At 37.4% G+C, this 15,151-nt stretch overlaps 1 protein-coding gene across 1 annotated transcript in view; it reads left to right on the top strand.

Moving 5' to 3' along the window:
• Positions 1 to 1,806: 1,806 nt before the first annotated feature.
• The window catches only part of LOC114240349 (protein amalgam), a 44,274-nt gene continuing 30,929 nt past the window's right edge, over positions 1,807 to 15,151 (top strand). The window contains exon 1 of the mRNA XM_028170866.2: positions 1,807 to 1,951. The gene's annotated coding sequence lies outside the window, so the exon portion shown is untranslated. The remainder of the gene's footprint in view (positions 1,952 to 15,151) is intronic.

Raw genomic sequence — 15,151 nt, 5'->3', positions numbered from 1 at the left:
CTGATTATTATTATTAATTAGCCTTCAAATCGGAATGTATACTAAATGTGTGGCAGAAATATATAGAATGGTGTTACCGACCCATGTAGGCTCGTAGCGCGCCCTGTCACTACTAATAAATGCAGCTGGTACCAAAACCTCCCCCCAATTGTCGTTTGTTAATTAAATTTCCGAAAATTCTCTAGTGCTAATTAGATGAGGGTCGGCCCGGATGTAGTAATCTTGCCTAAATAATCTACGTAGAAATTTGAGATTGGCCCAATGATGACGATTGTTAAATTACGCTCCTGCAGCGATCATCATTTCATGTCATTTGCTTAACTGAGTTGCTGAGTTTCTCACCGGATCTTCTTAGTGGGTCGCAATTCCGATCCGATCGATAGACAGCGGCTTGGGTCTGCCCCTGGCATTGCTGAAGTCCATGGGCGACGGTAACCACTCACTATCAGGTGAGCCGTACGCTCGTCTGTCTACTAGGGCAATAAAAAAAAAGATTCTACGAACCACAGGTCTTGCTAGGGCTGTGTTAGCAAATCCCCCAGACTGAACCCGTGAACCTACTCGTCCGGTTGTAGAAATAGCCTCATAGGCTACCAGTGAATAGGTAGGGAAATAATTTGCTTGTTGATTGCGTAAAATAGTTTTGAAAGCGTTTTGACTGCGTTCTTTGTTTGGCTGCTGCTGAGAGAAATTGTTGCCTTTTGAAATAGTTAGATAAATAGATAGATAGAATATGATTGTTTTTATTAGCTCGCACGGAGGATAGCCATGCGCCTATTTTTTATTTTTTTTTATTGCTTGCATGGCTGGACGAGCTCACGGCCCACCTGGTGTTAAGTGGTTACCGGAGCCCATAGACATCTACAACGTAAATGCCGCCACCCACCTTGAGATATGAGTTCTAAGGTATCAGTAGAGTTACAACGGCTGCCCCACCCTTCAAACCGAAACGCGTTACTGCTTCACGGCTGAAATAAGCAGGGAGGTGGTACCTACCCGCGCGGACTCACAAGAGGTTCTACCACCAATAATTACGTAAATTATAATTTTGCGGGTTTGATTTTTGCTACACGATGTTATTCCTTCACCGTGGCAGTCAGTCGTGACATTTGTCAATTAAGATGAGTGGCATCATTCATATGCGTGTATGAATGAGGCGTTCGCTCCTGGCCTTTTCATTTTTCATTATAATTATTATTATTATTTTTTAATTGTATTTTTGACTTGTTTTTTCCTTTATTGTAAATATTTTTACTAATTTAAAAAAAAAAGTAAATATTTGAGAAAAAACAAAAAAAAGCCCGCTGAGTTTGTTTCGCCGGTTCTTCTCAGGACTGTGGCTTTTTTTGGAACCGGTGATAGAGTTAACGTTGTTATTTATATTTTGACATTCAACAAGTGTGTTATACTGGCATTTAAGTTGAAATAAATGATTTTGAATTTGAATTTGAATTTGACATATTATACGACTTAAGAACTCTATGTATCGAGATGAAAACTTGTAACGTATTATGTTGTAACGGATTTTTCCAAATGTAAATATCAATTTAACGCAATTTTTTGTATTTACCGGAACACTAGTAAATATGTTCAACGTGCGATTAATATTAGATTCCGTTTCGAGCACGTGTTAAATGCACTTCTGGCGTTAATCACCATAAAACAATATAAAGTTACCATTACCCTATTAAGGGTGGTCGAAAGCTCGGAGTTATGACAATAGGGGTGATCGCGCACGTGCAATGATCTTTCAAAATACTGAAGCTTAATCTATAAAATCTCTAAGCTCCACAGTAGTGTGACGCGAGTTGTGTGCGTGTGCGCACGTGTTTGATACTGACGAGCATGCGAGCGCCTCTTAGAAAAGTTCTGCTTCAGTGTTTATGTATTTTCGTAAAGTGCTACGTACATTTATTGTGTATGGTGTGAATGGTGTTGTTCTGTAACTAAGGTTAGTATACTTGGCAGCTATCGCGGTTCGCAGATGCGTTTAAAATCACTTTTACGGTTTAACCTTAGCTATAATTTGTTTGTTTTCTTCTACCGTTCGACCGTGAAAGATGTATTTATTCCAAATATCGGATATCGAAGGCAATAAATAGGGATTAATTACTGTATACATATCTGAAGATTGATATCTAAACTACCTTTGATGGCCTCGCGGGATATTTTCGAAGAAACTTTACTTTTTTAACACTGTATATAAATGGTCTTAGTGTTACATTATATTTGTTATTATGCTTATTTTTTATGTTTGTTAGCTATAAGATCATGTCTTTAAAGCGAAGTTTAAACTTGATCCTAAGTTCGAATGAGAAATTCTAGTTTGCCTATTAATAAACAGGAGGTTTATAGCCTTAAGTATCTAGTGTACGTAACTTACATCAAATTCCAAGTCAACATACATTATAATATATTATTAAGAATACGCTCAAAAACATTGTAAAAGGGAATAGTATAATAATTCCATACAAAACTACTGTTTATTCCTTTCTATATATCTTCTTTATAGAAGACACTTTAGAGAAGAAAGCGATAAAGGAGAAGATATAGCACGGTATACTCATTGAATACGTTATGGAAGACAGAGGACTGGCAATGACTCTCTTTTCCATAAGCGGCGTTCACTCATCATCACTACATAGTATAAAACAAAGTCGCTTTCTCTGTCCCAATATATGCTTAAACTTTTAAAACTACGCAACGGATTTTGATGCGGTTTTCTTTAATAGATAGAGTGATTGAAGAGGAAGGTTTATATGTATAATAACATCCATTAAATAGTGGAGAAATCAATAATAAATTACAGTATCCGAAGCGAAGCGAGGGCGGGTCGCTGGTCAGCTATAAAAAGTCTAATTAGCCAAAACAAAACCCCTAAATGTAAATGATTTTGTGTAATCTTTGCTTGGAATAGCACCACCCCATCTCTTCTCGCGGGTGTCGTAAAAGGCAATTAAGGGATTCGCGAGAGAACTTTTAGCAGTGTTCTTTGAGCATTATACTCTCGTAACTTTTAGTCCATGAGTTTCTCGCCGGATCTTCTCAGTAGGTCTCGATTCCGATCCGGTGGTAGATTCTGCGAAGCTCTGTTCTTGCTAGGACTAGTGTTAGCAAATTCTCTCGGGTTGAGCCCGTGAGCTCACTTACCGGGCGTAGCTGAAATAGCCCCTTAGGCTTCCAGCGAATAGGCAGGGGGGAAAAAGGAAGGACCACAATTCTGCCTATTTCTGCTGCGAAGCGATTATATGCTCCGGTTTGAGGGAGCAGGGCAGTCGTGATATTATAAATACTATTGAGACTTTGAGAGCTAATGTCTCAAGGTTGTGATGTCTATGGGAATCGGTAACAAAACTAACATCAATCAGGCTGTGAGCTCGTTGACCCGTCGCAACAAAAGTAATTTAAAAAATAAACAGTAAATGTTTTTATGTATTAGAGACAGTTGCAACAGTCTTCTGAAAATCATATCGAACAAGATCGAAGGACTGCTGATTAATAGCCTTTGCAGCAGGCACTTGGAAGGAAAAAATTAAATAAAAATGTAATTATATAAAATGTATGTAATGTTATTTATGTATTAGATTTTTAAAGTTACTAACATAGATTTTAAGTAATTCTTCCTAACAAAATGGTATGGTTTAAAAAAAAACTGAAATAAATTATAAATAAATAAATAAATAAATTACTCTAACGGCTGACTGTGAAGTAATAGGTAATAACAATAAATAATAATATTTATAAGTATTTTAAATAGAGGGGTGAAAAGCTATTTGATTTAAGCGATATTTCGCTTAGTAGGCAACATATTTTATCTTTGTAATAAAAGGTCCGTTTTATTTGGTATTAGTATCAATAGTTCGATATTTTTAATTGAACTTCAACTAGGTAAATTTACACTATTCAAATAGTTGAAGAAGTTTTTGGATATTTTCTCCTAATTTCAAATATTTAAATGGCCCTCCTCTAAAGAAAATGTCGCTTATACCAAATGGCCTTTTACTCATCGATGTGAAGAGAGGTACACTTAGCATTGAGTAGACACCGGTTCAAGAAGAAGAAAAATACTGTAATGTTTCACCTTCTAGCTTTTATTTTTATTTTTTATTGCTTAGATGGGCGGACGAGCTCACAGCCCACCTGGTGTTAAGTGGTTACTGGAGCCCATAGACATCTACAACGTAAATGCGCCACCCACCTTGAGATATATGTTCTAAGGTCTCAAGTATAGTTACAACGGCTGCCCAACCCTTCAAACCGAAACGCATTAATGCTTCACGGCAGAAATAGGCAGGTTGGTGGTACCTACCCGTGCGGACTCACAAGAGGTCCTACCACCAGTTCTAGCTCCTAAACTATGCTACGTAATATTTTTGTGGTCAAGGTGCTGCTTCCTTTTATTAACCTCAGCTGTATCTAAATAGTAATTAATATTTCAAATATCAATTTGCGCACGTGTCCATAGGATCGATGACCGATGATAGAAATGTATTTTATTGCTTTGGTCACACATCTTGACGAAGATGATCAGAATTGAAGATGATTCATTTAGGTTTTGAGTTTGAAAGCGCTTATTTAGTTTATGAGCTATACTTTTTTATTGAGCGAGGTAAACAGGGAGAAGAGGACGCAGTCCGCTTTATTGTCCAAAGTTTTACGTCGATAGAGATTTTAGATACAAAAGTGCGCAGGCTGGGAGCTTTCACGTGGTTTCTCGAGTTCGAAGTCTGTTCTCTATGGTGTCTCCAGAAAGCTATGGCTTGTTTTTCTTCCAATGAAATTTAACAAGCGTACGAAATTGTAGGCTTTATTCAACTGAGGGTATTTAAAGTCAGCGGTAACAGCGTTCATTCAAATGGAGGGTGTGTTCATATTTTTCTTGAGGTGCTAATTAAAAACCGTCGTCTTTTCCACAACCAAATGTGGACTCTAATTCAAAAAGTAAAATGGCCGTTTTTGTAATGTGTCATGGCTCTAAGTGGAAGGTGACATATAGCAGTGTTTTATTTATTTATTTTTATTGCATTGATGGGTGTACGAGCTCACAGTCTACCTGGTGCTAAGTGGTTACCGGAGCCCATAGACATCTACAACGTAAATGCCGCCACCCACCTTGAGATACGAGTTCTACGGTCTCAGTATAGTTACAAAGCTTTAAGTTTCAAACAATGAAAAATTACAAGTCTTCCTTGAAGTAAATAACTCAAGGTAAAAGCGATGAACTTTGGTGGGGCGTCAAGTAGTGTCAGAATAAAGACGAGAGCATCATCTCCACTACTTCCTATTCTATTCATATTCAGCTGATTACGGTAAAAATAAAATATTTTTTTCTACAAGATTAAATTCTGGGCGAAACTAATATTCTCATCTGCCAATCGCTCCAAGCCGAAACACATCAACCTCATGAACGTAAACACGACGCGTGCACAAAAATAAATTCACAACATCACATTCACGCAAAGAAACTGGAGAATATAAAAAAAGATGATATTATAAAATCATAAAAAAATACTACAGCAAAATATTATACGATACATTAATTTATTTTTGTATGTGTGCTCACGTGGCCGTCGTAAATAACTTTATATTAAGATCTCGTTCGCTGCGACCGGAAAATGGAATTTAGTGATTTCCGTAAGCCTAGTGCTGCCAAAGAGTTGAGCAAAACCGGAAAAAATATAAGACGATAGCACAACGTGAATAGAAGATGACTCATCCCTACCGCGGATGTACCATAACTGCTATACCCGCTTATGGTATTTTCCAAGTATTTTTCAAAGTTCTTGCAAATCTTCGAAATATTTAAAAAAGTTCTCTCACATCAATATTATATATTTTCCTCGATTTTAGATAGATAGATAATACTAGTTTTAAGGCTTAATCCCACATTTTAAATGCTCTTCATGGTTAAAATATTACAAACATTGCAATCCACGTGATCCAAAGTCACGTCACTATAGTTGAAATTTAAACACCTGAATTACGTTACGAATTACGAAGAGTACTTAACGGTAGGGTCGGTAGGCAGCGGCTTGGCTCTGCTCCTGGTATTGCTGAAGTCCATGAGCGACGGTAACCACTTACTATTAGGTGGACCGTATGCTCGTCTGCATTTAATGGCAATAAAAAAAAACTTAGAATGTTACGGGAGTAAGGCAATCGTTGGGTTTAGTTTTTATTGTCAGTGCGTACATTGTATCCCTACAAGCCTATCATACCTTTCAAATACAAAGGTACTGCAGTTCTTCGAACGATAGTAACGTCAAGTCTAAACCACTACACTTCTACTGGTGGTAGGACCTCTTGTGAGTCCGCACGGGTAGGTACCACGGCCCTGCCTATTTCTGCCGTGAAGCAGTAATGCGTTTCGGTTTGAAGGGTGGGACAGCTGTTGTAACTATACTGAGACTTTAGAATTTATATCTCAAGGTGGGTGGCGCATTTACGTTGTAGATGTCTAAGGGCTCCAGTAACCACTTAACACCAGGTGGGTTGTGAGCTCGTCCAACAACCTAAGAAAAAAAAAAACCAGGATCGACGTCGCTGTAACATGAAAGCCACTTGCGTATCCGCTGTCACCGGTCGTTGTATGAAGAGTGCCACGCTTCGTTGTCACGTCGCTGCGTTATTTAGCTAACCTTTGCGCGGTATTCTGGGAGTGCTATTTACGGTCCCTCCGATAGCGCTCAGAAATAGCCGCACGCGTCCTCAATGCACAACAAACAAACAAACATGCTGCCGGTTAAACTATTTCAACATTGTCCACGCGCCTCCGGACTGTTTTTTAAATTGACGTAAACGCGCAGACGAACCCACGGCCTGTTTGATTCCTAGCTATCCAAGTTTTCAGCTGTCATTGTACAAATTGAATTTTGGCCACTTTTATAATTTCCTTCCAGCAGACGCAACCAAGTACTTTCAATTAAACCGGTAGGCAGCGGCTTGGTACTGCCCCTGGCATTACTGAAGTCCGTGGGCGACGGTAACCACTCACCATCAGATGGGCTGTATCTGCCTACAAGGGCAATAAAAAATAATGGTTTCATGCACTTAGAAAAATGAAAGATAAAGCTTACGAATGAAATCCTCCTATCACTTATTTCACAGTGTTATTCCCTCAAACGAGGTTTGAAAAGCTCTCTGCAGTACGTGGACATGTCGCTATTGACGACAAAGATCGATCTATTTGGCTTCGGTCGACTGGGCTGTTTGTCTGCCTTCAAAGTTAATAATGTAAATCTCGATTGCAATATGTTTAAACAAGATACAAAATAGGCAGCAATAGTTAACAAGCTCTTGTACTGGTGGTAGGACCTCTTGTACTGTTGGTAGAACGTCTTGTACTGGTGGCAAGACCTCTTGTGAGTCCGCGCGGGTAGGTACCACCACCCTGCCTAATTCTGCCGTAAAACGGTAATGCGTTTCGGTTTGAAGGGTAGGGCAGCCGTTGTAACTATACTGAGACCTTAGAACTTATATCTCAAGGTGGGTGGCGCATTTACGTTGTAGATTTCTATGGGCTCCAGTAACCACTTAACACCAGGTGGGCTGTGAGCTCGTCCACCCACCTAACCAATAAATAAGCAATAAATAAAGCTACCGACCGTAAGTTTTTACCCAGCTAACAGCGGAAAGTAAAAATAAATGTTAAGCCTTACAAAATCCATAAATCGAGATGTAGTAAATATTTACAAAGTTCAATCACACCTGTTACCACGTGAGGCCACACGCGGAACGTAAACCAACCCACAAAGTATTATTCACCCGACGTAGTTCATCTTTCAGCGTTGCTCCGAATACGTTGATATCGTCGATTCCCATTTGGCAGGGAGAATTAGGTTAGACGTTAGATTTACGTGAGTTTTGTAATCAGGGTCTTGTTTGATTTGGTCTTGTGTTATTTGAGATCTGCTGATTTGTTTAGTTGATTGCGGAGGTGCTTAAGTGGGAAGCTACTGGACGATGTAAACACAATTTGTAAAAAGACTATTGTCCGTGAGCACTCGTAATATCGATATATTAATAAGTGAAGCAAAAACTTTGTATCCCTTTTTACGAAAATTGTACGGACGGAGGAGTATGAAATTTTTTCACTTATAGAGAATACAGAGAAGAAGTGCACAATGCTAATTTTTTTTTTAAATAATGCATAAAAGATACATTAAATCAATAAAGAAAACGTTACACACACTACATACTAGTACATACCCATGTATTTGACGCACACACGCATGCATATTATTTATTGTCAAACTTTTGTTCTTGACATCTGTTGTCAAATTGAGAATAGATTAAATATTGTTATATATATTTGTATATAATGTATATTTGTCTTATAATATTTTTATAGTGTAGTCTTGGCGAAATTTGTGATTATAGAAGTATAAAATAGAATCATAATAGTGTACAAACTTACAATTTCAATTAATTATAGTCGAATTTCGACTACTGCGGGACCTCTAGTAAAATCTAGTTACATAAGAGACAAGAGAGCGTATGCCCTTCAACAAAATACCACACAACGTACAACGTCCTTATACAGACTTTAGAAAACTATCAAAGAGCTTAAATGCAGTAAAGCGTAACAGTATAACGACGTCGGGCAAGGTGTTAGCTCCGTAAACGAAATATAGCTAGTTAAAACAATACAATTGTCATTCAAAAGCAAAATAACATTAATTTTATCAGCTCAAAAGCAAATTCGGTGAACTTATTTCGTCGGTTTGTCTGTGACACGCTTTGGAGGAGGGTTCAGTTACAATATATTTTATTTTGCCATTCAAATAAATATGTTATGTAATTTTATTGCTTTTTTTTGTTAGTCGTGCACGTCTTGTTGATGGATGGTGAGTGGTTGCTGTCGCTCAGAAGGCCAGGGGCCCATTTAAACTACTACCTACTTCAAAGAACTCTCCTCAAACCTATCTCATGCTATTTTTTTTATTACACATGTCAATGAGCTGCTGGCCTTTCAGATGTAAAGCGGTTACCAGAGCTATTACATATTGTAACGCGAATGCCGTTACTCATTTCGAGGTATGAGGTCAAAATCCTATTTTTCAGCACTTTTTTCCTACCTATTCTAGTAACCTCGACGGGTTATGCTAGATTCTCCGGGTGAGTAGATGAGCTCACGGGGCTCTAAGCTGACGACGTTGCTAACACTAGCCCTAGCGAGAGCAGTGCTTCGCAGAATCTACCATTGGATCGGAAACGCGACCCACTGAGAAGATCCGGCGAGAAACTCAGTGGGCTTTTTCAGCACCAACCAAACAAATTTTTTTATAGGTGTGAACAAGAACTTTGTCCGTATAATAGCTGTCATCATCATCATCATCATTAGCCTTTGTCTGCCCACTGCTGCACATAGGCCTTCCTCAATGCCTTCCACAAAATGCGGTCTTCCGCCTTCCGCATCCAACGACTTCCCGCCGTGCGCACTAAGTCGTCGGTCCACCTGATTGGAGGACGCCCAGCACTCCTGGAACCCATCCATGGCCTCCATTCGAGGACTTTCCTCCCCACCTGGCGTCGCTGGCTCATGACCGGGCCATTGCCACTTTAGCCTGTTAACTTTGCTGTCGCACTGTGTAAGCCTACAGGCTCATGGTACGACCTTCCTGTGCAGGACTAAACATGCCCTATCACCAGTAAATGCTGGTTAGCGCTCGCGGTACGCATTACCTATCAGGAAGCAAGCCGACGGCGTCGTTATAAACGAACGAACTTCTGAGAAATGTATCGGAGTTACGGAGTTCCGAAAATTGCTTCGTTGAATTCGACAATTTCGTAATGTGTTGAAAAGCAAAAAGCCTGTAATTAACTTTCGACATAGTGCAATGAACCGTGAAACAACGGAATATCCTTCAGATCTTTCGTTGTTATCAAAGACTGATTGCCTCTTTGTGTAATTTTACTTTATTTAGGGATTAGGCCGTATGGGATGGTCATCACAACCGCTTTGGTTTTTTCCATCACGACACATAGGTTCTGATTTGAAGAAAAAATAAGCTATTATTCGATCTTAAATAGAATTGCATATTTTAACTCTCATTTTAATTATTATTTCAATAAATAATAGTTTAAAAAAACTAACAAAATACGCTTTTATAGAAAATCTAACTAAAAAATAGAAAAAAAAAATTAATCAATTTGAATTAAAAATAGTGTAAGAAAAAATGATTTTATTGTAAAAAAAGCGTGGGGTGCTTTTCAGGATATTATCAAAATAACCCTTCTACTCATATCTGTTCATAAAATATTTGATACCATGCAACCCACGCTTTTTTTACATTAAAATCATTTTTCTTACACTATTTTTAAATCAAATTTATTTTCTATTTTTTAGTTGGATTTTCTATAAAAGCGTATTTTTATACATACGCCTGAAGCTAATAAAAGCGTATTAAATAGACGAATATTTCACTTTCCTATAATTTCTTGTCGATACATTTGCAGCAAAATTTTGTACAAACAAATATGTTTATGCTTGAATTGCATACGAATCACACACACTACATTCGGCCTAATGAAATATTAGTGCAGTCATAAACATTAGCGCCACGAACGGACCGACCGTAAAACCGTTCAAATGCAATATTGTTGCGCACTCGTAAATATACGTAAATTAAAATTCGTTGTTTTTTTTATAGCTTAGACGGGTGGACGAGCTCACAGCCCGCCTGGTGTTAAGTGGTTACTGGAGCCCATATTTTTTTTTATTTTTTTTTTATTGCTTAGGTGAGTGGACGAGCTCACAGCCCACCTGCTGTTAAGTGGTTACTGGAGCCCATAGACATCCACAACGTAAACGCGCCACCCACCTTCACACCTGCCTACATCTATAACGTAAATGCGCCGCCTATCTTGAGATATGAGTTCTAAGGTCTCGGTATAGTTACAACGGCTGTCCCGCCCTTCAAACCGAAACGCATTATTGCTTCACGGCAGAAATAGTCAGGGTGGTGGTACCTACCCGCGCGGACTGACAAGAGATCCTACCACCAGTAATTACGCAAATTATAATTTTGCGTGTTTGATTTTTATTTTACACGATGTTATTCCTTCACCGTGGAAGTCAATCCCGTACCCGCTTGGAATTCGAACACCGTTGCACGCTCAAAACGAATGCAACGGACGTCTTATCCTTTAGGCCACGAGGACTTACATGTAAAGTTTTCATTCCCAAAAATTTCCAATCTGATAGATTAGGGCACCTGATGGTTGGTGGTCGTCGTTGCCCATAGACATCAGCGAGTCACTTTCTTTCTTTCAAAACGCGATAGCCGAACTTAAAGTAGGTATAACTTCATAAAAACCTGAGTTGTTCGACTAAATTTATGAGCATTGATGACTCAATATCTTTTGACCATATGCCTCGAGCACATCCTCCACTTATATGGGTCATTAAAAAGACAATTTCCACGAAATTAAACATATGGCCGCGATTGCGTCAACATTACAATTCAAAATATCTAAAAGAGCCAAATGTTGATCTAAGGAGTAAGTCGCCCGATATACTTCTACGGAGCGCCGCGACTGTGATGTTCGAAATTTAGGAAAATGTATTTTTTTTCTAAAACAGTATATACTTAACATGATTTGCCGATAACAAGAACCGTCAAACGATAATAAATTCGGCAAGCTTTCTAAATGTACCGCCGCTCGACCAACATATATTGTGATTACTATGATATTTTGATCTATTGTGATTACGCCGTACTAGATATTTGTCCAGGTTCAAATCTTACCCATAGATACAGCTCACTGAGTTTCTCGCCGGATCTTCTCAGTGGGTCGCGTTTCTGATCCGGTGGTGGGTTTTTGCGAAGCACTGCTCTTGCTGGGGCTAGTGTTAGCAAATACTCTGAGGTTGAGCCCGTAAGCTCACTTACCCGTCTGGGCGTAGCTGGAATAGCTTTTAAGGCTATTAACGAATAGGTAGGGGAAAAAAGTTCAAGTCCATCATAAATTGGGTTACATTTTTAAGTTATAGTCTTGAAGTCCTCGGCACAGGAATCCGGACCGAAAACTGATCTTCTTTCATTGCTCAAGTCGTGATTGTCTCTAATAGAAGTGTCTTCGCTCTCCCTAGATTAAATGCAGACTGGATTAGTTGCTCACTCAGTATATTTACCAAAAATATTAATAATAATGTACTGGTAAGGGCTCTCTTAATTATGTTTCAGTGGTTATCGCAAGACAGGTTTGTAGCTTCGGGGGCTGATGCCTAAGATAGATTGGCTGTATCTATAAATCTAAGGTGTATAATTAGTCTAAAAACCAGTCCACAATGTGCCACAATAATCTAACTACATTGGTTAATGATGTCTTCGCGTGAAAAAGATCAATTGCTATGAATATTTCTTCATTTAGAGTTAAAAATGAGTGTAAAAAGAAGGAGTTATCATTACTACGGTACACATGTCGTATCTGTTTTTATATACTCTTTGTTTCCTGCGCACGCGCGTCCGAAATAAGCTTAGGTTTCGAAGTTGCCAGCTGCGCGGGACTTTGACATGGCTATATTTACATCAATTACAGCGATTTGAAAACTATTATAAATGATTTAAGAAAGCCTTTTGAACTGATTACTCTGAATATTTAAGTTCCTCATTTTGTTAATACGCTTTTATTAGCTTCAGATGTATGTATGTTTGTAACGGAATCTTTGAACATGATTTTGACCCCCTTCAAAACGTCTGATTAACTCGAAATTTGGTATACTTATTAAGAAGTGATGACAACTCAATATTTAAAAAAAAAATGATAAAAATTTTAATTGAACTAAAAAATGGAAAAGAAATTATAGTTTAAAAAAACTAACAAAATACGCTTTTATACAATCTCCAACTAAAAATTTTTTTTTATAAATTTGAATTAAAATTTTTAGTAAATTTCACAGAGGACTGATGAACTCCATGGTTGGTTGGAAACTATTATTGAAATAAATAGAGTAGAATACGAAATAGATAAAAAGTTATATGGGCTATGTTAGAAAAAGTGGTAGAAGTTAGAAGGTGCGTAATACAAGCCCCGAATCTTCTAGGTTGAATCTGGGTAGAATTACCCTTTTTATAATTTAGCAACGAATTTCGGCGATGATTCCCTGTTATAAATTTTTTTTTGTTTCCTTTTGGTAGTCGGCATCTTGCAGGGATATCAGCAATTCCAGGAGCATATCCAAACTGCTGCGTAGAACAATAGCTCCTCGACATGATGCTTCCTCACCACGAATGCTCACTCACTGTCTCCCTTGAAATGTTTAGGGAGAGTCATTTGTGGCAGGTCTAGCTGTGCTGACGGGACTGCTGGGGAGTGACTTGTTCTAGCGCTGATATATACCATGGAAGGGATTTCGTGCAAAGTACGTTGCAAAATTTGTATTGAAGAGCACATTGTGCATGAACTCAGTGGTTTTCAATGGTGGTCGGTGTGATAGTGAAAAAGAAAAGATGGAAACATTTAAAGCAATTGTGTAAAATTTTCGACATGCATGAATTTATCAAATTACTTTCACGTCTCCTTTTATACGTCATTGTTACTATATATTTAGTTTTATTTGGAGAAAACATATTAATCTATATCCAAGTATATACCAACAGCCATGAATTGTAAATCTATATGTATATTAGCTGGCCCGGCAAACTTTGTTTTGCTATATAAATTATTTCTAAGAAAGATAAATAACCTAGATACCGACTGCTGCGCTATCTGCCGGGCTGATTTGTAAATCTAAACCACTCTCGAATACACCTGAAGGCACACAGAAAATTTTATTAAAATCGGTTTAGCTGTTTAGGAGGAGTTCAGTGACAAACACACGTACAGAAGAAATATATATATACATATATAAAGATTTGACAACCACTTAAGTGTACCCTTATGTGTAACAAACACTACACAGTTCATCTCATCAAAATATGTACATACTAATACCATGACATGGGGTAAATTGGGAGCCTGGGGTAAATTGGGACAAACCTGCGGAAGATTCTCAAAGTACTTGTAGCACGGAATCTACCTAATTTTCTTTAAGGTAATATTTATCAATGTATAGAAGAAAAACCAAGTTAACTATGGAAGTACTAAACATGAGTTAAGTTGGTCCCAAAAATTCGTCAAATTAAACTTAAAATAGTGGTTGAAAAGTGCGTTTTAAAACAGCTTAAAAAACTTAAAAAAAAAGTGATATTATCGTTGTTTTTTCAATAAGATCACAGTTTATATAAGTTTTTAATACACCTGGAAATACCACAACAAACGGTAAGTTGCAATATTCTTATTTTAAATACAATATTTCGACAAAATAAAAAATGTATATTTTTTCCTTTCTTTTTGGGGAAAATTGGGACGTATGTAGGGTAATTTGGAACGAGACTGGAAAAATTAGGGACGAGAAAACACAAAATTGGAACGCCAAAAGACAAAATAGGGATGACTTGTTAGGGTTGTCACTGATATCTTATAATATATTTTTTAGCCTATACTATCACTTAATTGCGTGATGTAAAGAAGGTTAATGTGTTTATCAGTTAGTTTATGTAAGTATTATAGGTAAAAGAAAAGTATATATATAAGTACTTTTTTTTCGCGACATTTACCTTGTAATATCTGCCCGGTCGCATGTTCTTTATAGCAATAAAAAAAATTAAAAGTTAAAAGAACTCAAACGAATCAAAACTTTTGTTATTTCAGAATCTATTCACGCATCGAATCATGATTTTGTTAACATTCACAACGAACACACACAAATAAAAACAGGCCTCAGATTTTAAATGTAACATTAATTAAAAATCCGAGATATCCAATTATGAGTGAGTGAATTAATTGAGTTTAGTTATTTCGCTTAGAAAGAATTTCTTTTATTTTTGTTATTATTGGCAGTAATCAGATAAAGCTGTTTTTTTATCTTATTCACCTGATATCTTACTCTTGCTCAAAGATTATTTTGAAAATGTTGATTAAATAAAATTGTATTATTGCATTTCCAGTCCTTTTGTTTTATATGTTTTATTCTATTTTATGATTTTGTTTCAGAGTTGTGATTTTTAAGGAAATTAAATAATAATTTTCTAAAATATAACATGCACATACTTTTTTTGATCATTGTATTGTTGATTATCATTCATGTCACATCGCTTCGGAATAG

Source organism: Bombyx mandarina, chromosome 21 (genome assembly GCF_030267445.1).
Source record: "Bombyx mandarina strain Sakado chromosome 21, ASM3026744v2".
Classification (NCBI taxonomy): domain Eukaryota; kingdom Metazoa; phylum Arthropoda; class Insecta; order Lepidoptera; family Bombycidae; genus Bombyx; species Bombyx mandarina.
The sequence above is the reverse complement of the archived record's forward strand: the minus strand, read 5'-3'. Positions and strand labels throughout refer to the sequence as shown.